Source organism: Pongo pygmaeus, chromosome 15, assembly GCF_028885625.2.
Source record: "Pongo pygmaeus isolate AG05252 chromosome 15, NHGRI_mPonPyg2-v2.0_pri, whole genome shotgun sequence".
NCBI lineage: Eukaryota > Metazoa > Chordata > Mammalia > Primates > Hominidae > Pongo > Pongo pygmaeus.
The window spans coordinates 89,201,674-89,213,914 of NC_072388.2; the positions used below are offsets into that span (position 1 = coordinate 89,201,674).

At 43.1% G+C, this 12,241-nt stretch overlaps 1 protein-coding gene across 1 annotated transcript in view; it reads left to right on the forward strand.

Annotated features, from left to right (window-relative positions):
- Positions 1 to 12,241, forward strand: part of KCNK13 (potassium two pore domain channel subfamily K member 13) — a 127,201-nt gene that overhangs the window by 95,474 nt on the left and 19,486 nt on the right. The window lies entirely within an intron of this gene.

The following is a 12,241-nucleotide window of genomic DNA, read 5'->3' on the forward strand; positions in this document are numbered from 1 at the left end:
AATCACTTATTCTCTAGATAATTTCAAAATTTTCCCTTGGACACTTGCTTACCCTATTAATTTTATTAATTTAATTAGCTAGCCCTTCCCATATGAGATATCGCTTTGGAAAATTTAGGTGGGAATAATTGCAAAAGCTGTACAGGAAGAGGTGAAGTTAATCTGACTATGTGCTATATGTACAAATGAAAATAATATTTGTTGAGCCCTTACTATGTTTCAGCCATCATCCTAGGCTCTGAGGATACAGCAGTGAACAAGACAGACAAAAATCTCTGTCCTAGTGGAACATGCATTCTAATAGGAGAGACAATAAATAAATAAATACATAAAATATATGGTATATCATACTGGTGATATGTGCTGTAGAAAAATTACAGTAAAGCAGGAAAGAGGGATGGGAGTTCTGAGTTTTCTTTAGGGTGGCGGGGGAAGGCTTCACTGAGAAGGTGGCATTTGAGCAAACACATGAAGAGGTGAAAGGATGAGGCTTGCAGCTATCTGGGGGAAATGCAGAGGAAGCAAGAGGTGCAGCGGGGGCCTGGGATGGAGGAGGAGCAGCAAGGAGGCCATGGAGCCAAAGAGACTGAGTGAACAGTGGAGGGGCTGGAGAATAAGTTAGAGGTAGGATTGGGGAGGGGAAGATTGGGGCAGCTTTGTGGGCTCTTGGAAAGACTTTGGTTTTCACACCAGGTGAATGGGGGCCAATGGAGAGTTTGGGGCTACAGGGTGCATGATCTGACTTGTTTCCGAAGGATGGCTCTGGCTGCTACAGGCTAGGGAAGGATAGCTGCAGGGGGACCATTCAGGAGGCTCCTACAAGAATTCAGGGAAGACAGAATATTTTGGACCGGAGAGGTAGCAGGAAAGGTGATGAGAAATGGTTGAGTTCTGAATATATTTTGGTAGGTAGAACAAACGGGATCTCTTGATGGATCGGATGTGTCAGAAAAAGAGAGGAGTACAAGATGACTATTTTATTTTAGGCCTCAACAACTGGAAGGGGAAAGTTGCTATTTTTTGAAAAAAGAAAAACTGTAGGTGGATCAGATTGGAGGGGAAAGAAAGGAATTCCATTTTGGACCTGTTAATTTGAGAATCAGTATTACATAGCCAAGTGGAAAAGTAAAACAGGCAGCTGGATACATGAGTATGTAGTTCAGCAGAATGAGTTCAAACTAGAGATAAAATCTGGAAGACAGGCCAGGGGTGGTGGCTCACACCTGTAATCTCAGCACTTTGGGAGGCCGAGGCAGGCAGATAGATCACTTGAGGTCAGGAGTTCGAGAGGAGCCTGGGCAACATGGCTAAACCCCGTCTCTGCAAGAAATATGAAAATTACCCAGGCATGGTAGCACACACTTGTAGTCACAGCTACTTGGGGGACTTGAGGTGGGAGGATCACTTGAGCCTGGTAGGTCGAGGCTGCAGCGAGCCACGTTCGTGCCACTGCCCTCCAGCCTAGGTGACAAAGTGAGTCTGTCCAAAAAAAAAAAAAACCTAAAAGACATCAGCATAGAGATGGTGTTTAAAATCATGACACCAAATGATATCATCAAGGGAATGAACAGAGAGAGTGGAGAAGCGGCCCCAGGACTGAGGGATGGGGTGCCCCAATACTTAAAAGACAGAAATATGAAGAAGAGCTAGCAAAGGAGACTGAGAACGAGAAGACAGTGACTTAGGAAGAAAACCAGAGGAGATTTGTGTCTTGGAAACCAAATGAAAAAAATAATTTAGTGTGCCAAAGGAGAAGTTTCGAGAATTGAGAGGCCAGGCCAGGGTTTTGCAAGGGAGCAGTTGATTCTCTGTGAATACTGAAGCCACATAGAATTGTGACAGGAATAGTGTTGAAGAGAAGGACAACTGTGAGACAGGTACTGAAATATTCAAGGAATGGGGGCCGAAACAAGGAGGAGCAGCAGGCGCATTATATACTCCATTTTGCTGAATCTGACCCCCAGTCCTGTGGGGTATTATGATCATTCCATTTCACAGATGAGGCACAGGGGAGGTTAAATACCATATCCAAGGTCCTCGTGTGCTTGAGTGGCAAAAGCAAGATGTGAGTCCCTGCTTTTCCCCATGGTGCTCTTCTGCCTCACATGCAGGAGGCCACCTGCTCTCCTTCTCCAAGCTGGAGCCTTCCAGCCCTGACAATGTATGTCTCGAGGGTATCTTTCCAGTTGGCTGTATTGGGGTCCAGTCCAGTGGTTATACTTTCTCATGTTGCATAAATGCATAGGTTTGCATTCTGGATAAACCAGAGTTTATTCTAGATACAAGTAAACATAGAAAGTGCACTTACTGGAATTCAAGCAGCAAGGAATCTCATATAATCAGACACTCCCATCAATGCTATTTCAAAATAATTTGTGCTTATTTTGATAATTTTGATGTACTGCAAGAATCTGAAATGCCATCTGGACCATCAAAGATAGTTTTAAATATAATCTGGTAAATTTGTGTGATGAGCACATTCTGACATACTTTGATAATTGCACATTTGTATCTACTATCTATTGTAATCCTCAGTTAACCAGAATATTAATTGAACCAAAATTCATTCTGGATAAAAATCCGCTGTACTTGTGCAGGCCCTTTTCATCCCATTAGAGTCATCCTGTCTTAGTAGTCAAGCACACTGTAACCACGAAAAAAAAGTGTTGGCATTTATTTAGTGTTTAATCTTTTAGAGATGGAGTCTCACTGTGTCACCCAGGCTGGAGTGCAGTGATGCAGTCATAGCTCACTGCAGCCTTAAACTCCTGGGCTCAAGCAATCCTCTCGCTTCAGCCTCCCGAGTAGCTGAGACTGCAGGCATGTGGCACCACACCCAGCTAATTTTTTAAATTTTTTGTAGAGACAGGGTCTTGCTATATTGTCCAGGCTGGTCTGGAACTCCTAGACTCAAGTGATCCTCCTACCTTGGCCTCCCAAAGTGCTGGGATTACAGGCGTGGGCCACCATACCTGGCTTGGCTTTTCTTTTTTCTTTCTTTTTTTTTTTTTTAGACAGAGTCTCGCTCTGTTACCCAGGCTGGAGTGCAATGGTGTGATCTCGGCTGACTGCAACCTCTGCCTCCCAGTTCAAGCGATTCTCCTGCCTCAGCCTCCCGAGTAGCTGGGACTACAGGCATGTGCCACCACGCCCGGCTAATTTTTGTATTTTTAGTAGAGATGGGGTTTCGCCATGTTGGCCAGGCTGGTCTCGAACTCCTGATCTCAAGTGATCCATCCACCTCGGCCTCCCAGAGTGCTGGGATTACAGGTGTGAGCCACTGCACCCAGCTAGCATTTATTTTTTCGAAGGATCAGATGGCAATGGCAATGAGCCCCCGACCTTGGGAATGCCTGCTGGTGGTGCTTGGTCCCATGCCCTGGACTGAGCTGAACAAACCTTCAGGCTGATTGCAGGTTAGAAGAGAGGCGACCACAGCTGGAGCAGACCTGTCAATGGCCCAGAGCCATGGTTTCCCAGAGCTCCAGGGCCTCCTGTGAGAAGCTGGTGAAGATACCAGGGCTGGCCTGGTGTTCCATCTGCCATGACAAGACATGGCCCCAGGGACCACAGATAGACTATGGGAAATGTCCCTGCACCCATGCCCTCCCAGCTGGTGTCCATCAAGGAAAGAGGTGGAAGAACAACGATTATTTGCTTATTATCTGTCTCTGGTAAGAGAGAGAAAAAAATGTGGGCTAAGTCAAAATTCCTAAAAGGAAGCATTCATGAGTCGACCCAGGCCTTGACCTGTAATCGTGGCCACCTCTTGGCCAAGCACTGGGGACCAGAAGGGAAGGGGGAAAACACCAGGATGGGCACAGTCCTACTTTTGAATAGTTTACAGCTTTGTTTTCATGTTTCTTTTTCTTGGCTCCCAAAAACTAGAGAAAAAATATATGTCAAAGAAGGCTTCCTGGGGTGCAGTGTTTGAGAAGTGAGTAGGTGGGATAGAGGAGAGAGAAGGTTCCCTTCCTCACTTCCTGCCTGCCTTCTTTCCAAATATTTGACAAACATCGTCCTTGAGTCAAGATCTCTGTCCTTATGCTGCGTATGTCCTACTGGGGGAGACATGCAAACGTAACAAGACCTAACAAGCAATGTAGCCACAGCCTGGGACAGGCCAGAAGAGGAAGGCCTCCTTAGAACTTGACAGTAGTGTTGATTAGCCAGGCTTGCGGGAGTCTGTGGGCCCCCAGTTGGAAGAGGGCACACTTGGGAGCTCCAGAACCCGTCAACCATCGTACTGTCTTAGTCTGTTTGTGTTGCTGTAACAGGATACCCTAGACTGGGAGGTTTATAATGAACAGAAATGGATTGGCTTGCGGTTCTGGAGCTGGAAAGTCCAAGGTTGAGTGGCCAGCATCAGGCAAAGGCCTTCTTGTTGCATTATCCCTTGGTGGAAGAGCAAAGAGAGGGTGAGAGAGAGCAAGAGATCAAACTCACAACCTCAGGCCCTTTTATAGTCGACATTAATCCACTGAGAGTGGAGCCCTGATGACCTAAACACTTCCCATTCGGCCCCACCTCCCAACACTGTTGCTTTGGAGACTAAGTTTCCAACACATGTTTTTCCAGAGACCTATGCAAACCATGACAATAGCTAAGACCTTTCTGCCCTGATTAGAAATCAGAAACGGAGCCAGGACTCAGGGCCTGCCTGTCCTCTCTTTCCAGGAGTCTGCTGCCCTCAGGGCCATAAACACAATCAATCAGGCAGATGGCCTGGATCTGTCTGTTCTTGATAACTGGTTCTTGTCAAATACAAATGGAAATGCTATTCCTGCTGTAGGAGGGCAAAAGTGTGATTAGATGAGAAATCTCCCAAGGTGTACAATGGAAGACCCAATTCACAGAAAGCATTACTCAGCAAACACGGGGCTTGGCACCGTAGATGTCAATCACAGCCTCCCCTTAGAAGGGCTGACTCTTAGAACTCTAAGGCACATATCTAGTGTTTTATCTATATTAGGTTATTTAATTCTCACAAAAGTCCTACGAGGGTGGTACTGTTAGTATCCTGTTTTATAGATAAAGAAATTGAGACACATAAGAGGTTAAATAATTTGCTTAGGTTAGAATAATGACCCCACACTGCTGGGGTTTAAATTCCCCCTGTATCCCTTTCCAGATGGGTGTCCTTGGGTGAGTGAAGGGGCTGAGATCTGAACCCAGATAGCCTGACTCCAGACTTGGTATTCTTAATAATTGTGTGTGTGTAGGTGTGCGTGTGTGTGTGTGTATGCACATGCATGCATACGGAGGGGGTTGCAGGACAAGCCTCTGCTTTTGAGGAGCTTAAAACTTAACAGAAAATACAAAGATGTATTGATTAGGCCTTCAGGCTGCGGCAAAATAAGAATATACACAATTTAGAAAGAGAAATTACTTTTCTTGTGAGGAAAGTGGAAGAGAGATATATTCAAGTGTGTTACTGGCCTACAGTAAATGCCTAGACATTGACAAAACAACCTGGCACTTTAGAGAAATTCACCTGCTTTTGTTGCCTCAAAACCACTTCTGCAAAGTTAATGGAGTCTTTCTGTTGCACCTGCCCTAACTCCCTTTTGCCTTTGTGAATAAACTCATCTAGAAGACTCAAAAGCACAAAGAGAGAACTGAGTTTTCATGAACAATTACATGTAATAGTTTAGGGTATCTGGTGTGTGCTGAGCTCATGGCTAAGAGTTCATGAATGACTGTCCCTGTGAGGTCACGGCCTGTACAAACAGAAAGAGCATTTAGCAAGGGCCTTGAAAGATAAGTACATATATTTTGGGTGATTTTTTATTTTTGTGTTTGGGTAGGTGGAAATGTTAATTTTTTTTCTAATTAGAAATGTAATACTCATGCCTGTAATCCCAGCACTTTGAGAGGCCAAGGCAGGCGGATCACCTGAGGTCAGGAGTTCAAGACCAGTCTGGTCAACATGGTGAAACCCCGTCTCTACTAAAAATACAAAAATTAGCCGGGCATGGTGGCAGGCACCTGTAATCCCAGATACTCTGGAGGCTGAGACAGGGGAATCGCTTGCACCTGGGAGGTGGAGGTTGCAGTGAGCCAAGATCGCGCCATTGCACTCCAGCCTGGGTGACAAGAGCAAGACTCCGGTTCAGAAAAAAAAAAGAGAAAGAAAAAAAGAAATGTAATACCTTTCCCCTGCTATCTGCCACTAATAATCAGTTGCGAAAAAATATTAAATATTCTTTTTTAATATGTACCCAAAAGAATTAAAAGCAGAGACTCAAACAGATATTTTCACACCCATGTTCCTAACAGCATTATTCACAACAGCCAAAAGGAGGAAATGACCCAAGTGTCCATGGATGGATAAATGGATAAACAAAATGTGGTCTATACATATAATAAAATGTTATTCAGCCATAAAAAGGAATGAAATTCAGATCCATGCTATAACATGGATCAGTCTTGAAAACATCATGCTAAATGGAAGAAGTCAGATACAGAAGGACAAATATTACATGAGCCCACTTATCACTTATATGAGGCTCACAGAATAAGCAAATTTATAGATAGACAGTAGTATAGAGGCTACCGCGGTGGGACGAGGGAACAGGGAGTTACTGTTTATAAGCACAGAGACTCTGGGATAATGAAAAAGTTCTGGAGATGGCTAGTGGTGATTGTACGCATCGTGCATGTACTTACTGCTACTGAACTGTACATTTTAAAATAGTGAAAATGGCAAATTTTATGTCTATTTTACCACAATAAAAATCAATAATAAGAAAACAACCAAAAAATATGTATGGTGGGAGAAAAGATTCCATCTGCAATATCTACAAAAGCTATGAAATGGGAATCAGTGTGACAAGATTTGTGCAGAATTCATATGAATTACAACATTCTACTAAGGCTCATTTTTAAAAGGTTTCTATAAATGGAGAGAAAGACACTGTGTTCCTGGTGGAAAAACTCAGTTTGGTGAGGATGTCATTTCTCCACAAATGAATCTCTAAATATAAGGCAACCCCTATCACAATCCAAATATCTTTTCTGGAACTTAACCAAATGATTCTAAAGCTCATCAGGAAAATTGAACATGAAATAAGCAAGGGCATCTTTGAAAAGAAAAAGGGAAAAGGAGGAGGAAGAGAAGAGAGGCAAGGGAAGAGCCCTCACAAGCATTAAGAAAAGGAGAACTGGGCTGGACATGGTGGCTCACACCTGGAATCTCAACACTTCAGGGGGCCCAGAAAGGAGATCATGTGAGCCCAGGAGTTTGAGACCAGCCTGGGCAATGTAACAAGACCCCGCCTCTACAAAACATCAAAAAACTTACCCAGGCGTGGCAGTGCATACCTGTGGTCCCAGGTACTTGGGAGGCCACGGTGGGAGAATCACTTGAGCCTGGGAGGGCGAGGCTGCAGTGAGCTGTAATTGACCACTGCACTCCACCCTGGGCAGCAGAATCAGACCCTGTCTCAGAACCAAAAAAAAAAAAAAAAAAAAAAGGAGAACTGTCTATGTTTTTGGTACCAGCCCCAGCATAGACAATGGATCAATTAAACAAAATATAAAATCCAGAAACACATATGAGAATTTTGTCTCTGGTAAGTGACATTTCAGGAGAGTGGATAAAGAATGGACTATTCAGAGATGGTGCTGAAGAGCCTACACATGAGAACTAAAGACACACTAGCACAAGTCAAACAGGGGAAAAGGAGAAAGATCATTGGATTGTATCAATGTCAATATCCTGGTAGTGATATTATGCTGTAGTTTTGCGAAATGTTGCCATTGGGGAAAACTGGGTAAACTATAAACAGAATCTTTCTGTATTATTTCCTACAACTGCTGTCAGTCTGCAATTATCTCAATAGAAATTTCAATTTTAAATAGTGATAAGAAAAATAAACTTTTTAAAATGTTATGTGCCTGCAATTAACAAGGAATTAAATATTACATTGTTTTTGAAAAGCACAGCCATAAGTGAATACTGGAATATTCCTAGGGTAAGGAAGGAAAGACTTTACTCTCTGTGACCCCAAAAGCCAAGAGCCACAATAAAAGAAGTTGATTTACCTAAACGAAAACTAAACTTTAATGTAGCAGCAAAACATTTATGCACAAATAAAAAACAAACACAAATTGGGGAAAATATTTGCAACATATATAGAAGACAAAGGGTTAACTTTCTTTAAAATATATAAAGAGCTCTTACCAACCAATAAGAAAAACCATAAATACCCTAATAGGAAAGTGGGCTAAAAACGTAAGTAGGCAAGTTACAGAGGAAGAAATACAAAAAGCCAGTAAACACATGAAAAATGTAGGCAATGAAGCAGAAACTCCTGGAGAAACAACATGAAAATTCTGGAAGAAATATAGTTTAAGGAAGCTGAGAGGTGATGTCTTATTTACTGATAACAATGAACTCCACATCTGGCATGTAGTAGATGCTTTACTAATGTTTGTTGAATGAATAAGTGGAAATGATGAACACAAATGGCTTGTCAAGGAGAAGGAACATTCCAGATGCAGGTAGGAGAGAAAAGTAGAGTCACAGAACAATCATTAAGGAAGAGAAACGCAAGTTAGGTGAATTCATTTTACAGCCCATTTTTGCCAGTAAAACTAGAAATTATGTCATCAGAAGAAAATCCCTTTGTCTCAACTCCCAGAAACCTGCAGTGAAGACACTCAGATAGGAGAGCCTCTGAGATATGGTTCAGGGTTTAAATCATTCTCTTTGGTGCCTTCTGTCTGCATCTGCAGCTGCTCATTCCTCTTTCTGTTGCCCAATGGATAACAATGACTTCACCCTTTCTTAGCCACATGCTTGAGCCACCAAGTCGGACCCCACTGAGCATAACAGTGTGACTGACACAAAGCACATCAGGTGCAGGATGAACTTGAACTGCGGTTTGCGCTGGGTGCTTCACGCTTACTAACTGAGTTGGCAGTTCCATCTAACTTCACGTTTCTTATTTATTTATTTATTTATTTATTTATTTGTTTATTTATTTAGAGATGGAGTCTCGCTCGTAGCCCAGGCTCAAGTGCAGTGGTGCAGTCTCGGCTCACTGAAGCCTCTGCCTCCCGGGTTCAAGTGATTCTCCTCCCTCTGCCTCCCGAGTAGCTGCAAGTACAGGCATGCGCCACCACCCCCAGCTAATTTTTGTGTTCTTTTAGTAGAGATGGGATTTCACCATGTTGGCCAGGCTGGTCTCAAACTGCTGACCTCAAGTGATCCTCTTGCCTCAGCCTCCCAAAGTGCTGGGATTACAGGCATGAGCCACTGTGCTCGGCCCACATTTCTACTTTTAAAAGTCACTTACCAAAGACCCTGGCATTTGGGGTAGCAGCCTGGAGTTCATGGGAGGTGTCTGTCTTCAGTCTCTGTTCCCTTTGTGGAAAAATAAATCCTAATGAATGAGCCCATCCTTTCCCCATGACTAGCTAAAATGCCATTGCGTTACAATATTTTTGAACTTTTCCTCTGCCAGTTCCATTATTATACCCATCCCATGTGTGCCACCAATGTCACAAAGCTTTTAAAGAATGGATCTATACTGGCTTTGGCCAAAGGAAAGTTACAACTTCTTTCTGACACTAATAATACTAAAATTAACATTTTTAAGGAAAGGCCCCAAAAGAACCCCCTCAAAGAACCATTTCTTGCAGAGCAGTGATTCATTTAGCTATGCCCAGAAGGCACCTCTAAAAAGAATGAGGCTTGAGTTGTATCTCTTTCAAGACTTTTTTAAAGAAATGGAAGGAAGGGGGAAGGGAAGAAAGAGACTAGAAAAGAAGGAGAGAATGGAGAAGAGAGAAGAACAACTTAATTTTCTACTGGGGTTGCTCCCTAGAGCTACTGTCATAGCAAATGTGAGGTGTTTGCCAAACATTTCTTGGAGATTGTAGGTAATGCAGTATACCTAGTGGTTCAGTAGTACCACAGGAAATTTCATGATTTTGTAGGAAAGAGCTACAGACTGAAAGAACACATACTGTAAATAACACATTTATTTCAAGTCTTTATGATTCTGTCATTTTGTATCCCTGGGCCATGCTTTATTCTTGACACTTAAGTAAAACCATAAAAGGTGAGCGAGCCACTAATCCTTTGTAGGTCTTTGACTTTCAAATGGGATTTCTGGAAGCATGAGGGTCCCACAAAGGGGCCTGTATTAGTTTGTTTTTACACTGCTCGTTCATTTCTCACTGTATTCGTTCATTTCACACTGTTAATTTCACATACCCCTTACCCATGGGTAATTTATACATGAAAAAGGATTTAATGGACTTACAGTTCCGCGTGGCTGGGGAGGCCTCGCGGTCATGGCAGAAGGCGAAGTGGAAGCAAGACATGTCTTACATGGTGGCAGGCAAGAGAGCTTGTGCAGGGAAACTCCCATTTTTAAAACCATCAGATCTCATGAGATGTATTCACTATCACAAGAACAGCACAGGAAAGACCCACTCCCATGATTCAGTTACCTCCCATGGGGTCCCTCCCACAGCACATGGGAATTCAAGATGAGATTTAGGTGTGGACACGGCCAAACCATATCAGGGCCCAAGAGGCTGCCATGGGGAGAGGGAGAGTGCTGATCAGGGTGGGGCTGGGACCCACCCTAGGCCAAGAAGTATAGCTCATCTTCTTCTGCTTTTTACACCAACTGCCACCCCTCCAGAGGGGCCTTGTGTATCTGTCCTCTGCAGCAAGAAATTCAAAAAGGCAGGCAGATTCAGGTATACTTGGCTCAGAGGTCTATCAAAATAAAGATATAGTCATCGTTCTTCAAAATGTCTCAGAGCCAGATTTTCTCACTCACATTGAAGAAAAGGCACAAAGACACCTTTCATCAGTTACATGCCCTGCATTGGTAACATTCTACTTAATTGAACCATTTCTTCTTAGTCTGAGGGAGGGCAATTTAGTTCAAGAGAAAACATAATTATATCTGCTTGCTTTTAAGGAGTAGTTTCACAATTTTAGAAGTTAAGAAGCACTGGAATTGGGACACCTCCTTGAGATAAGTAAATCACGTTGTTTTTCACCTTAAATGAGGGTAAAATCAGAAATAATGACAGCATTTACTGCTTCTGGCATTCATTCCAACCATCATCCTGGCTGACTGTGAGGAGGGAAAGCTTGTGAAAGCAGAAAACACAGCACTAAATGCCCCCGAGATGCAGTGACTCTCAGGGAAATGAAATGTTTTAAATTCTTCTTCGCGAGCTGATGCACTCTGATTCCCATGCAGCCGATTTTTGTTACTTCTGAGTGCAAGAACTACTGTGATTTGTAGTAATGCAGATGATTTAAAGAATCTCTATTTGTCATACCCTAGTTTTCAGCTTGTACAGTTAGAATAGCTGTAATTTATTTTTCACTTATAAACTCCTTGTTGCTGAAGAGTCTAGAAACATCCCCATAGTTCAGAAGTTACCTGGAAAACAGTTTAATCTGTGCTACATTCATAATCTTTTGTCAGAGATGCTTTACTGTTATGGAAATGAGAGAGGAGTCATAACCCTAAAAATATCAAATTCCAAGAATATCTTTAACTTTGGGAAGAACTGGTAACCTCTGTATTGATAGCGGTAACTGCTGCAAAATGATAGCTCAAGCATAGAGTGGAAATACGTTCCCTTTGGCTTACCTGGCAACTTTTAATATGCTTTAAATCAGCCTGTAACGTATTTTTTAGTTGAGAAGTGTTACAGATAGAAATTTTCTTTGGGTTGCCAGGTGCAGTGGCTCACGCCTATAATCCCAGCACTTTGGGGTGCTAAGGCAGGCAGACCACCTGAGGTCAGGAGTTCAAGACCAGCCTGGCCAACATAAAGAAACCGCATCTCTACTAAAAATACAAAAATTAGCCAGATGTGGTGGCAGGCACCTATAATCCCAGCTACTTGGGAGGCTGAGGCAGGAGAATCACTTGAACCTGGGAGATGGAGGTTCCAGTGAGCCAAGATTGCACCACTGCACTCCAGTCTGGGCGACAGAGCAAGACTCTGTCTCAAAAAAAAAAAAGAAATTTTCTTATTTATTTGGGTAGACTGTGGGTCTACCTGCCTGGCCTGTGGAAGGAGAGCTGCAGAGGCAGGATGAGTCCTCCCCAGAATCCTGGGATGATGGCATGAGCAGAATGAGCTCTGACTGGTGCCCTGCACACGCACACCCAAATCACAGAATATTGACATTGGAAGGTCCTTAGACCTCATCTGGAACACCGTATCCTCATTTAACCAAAGGGACAACCAG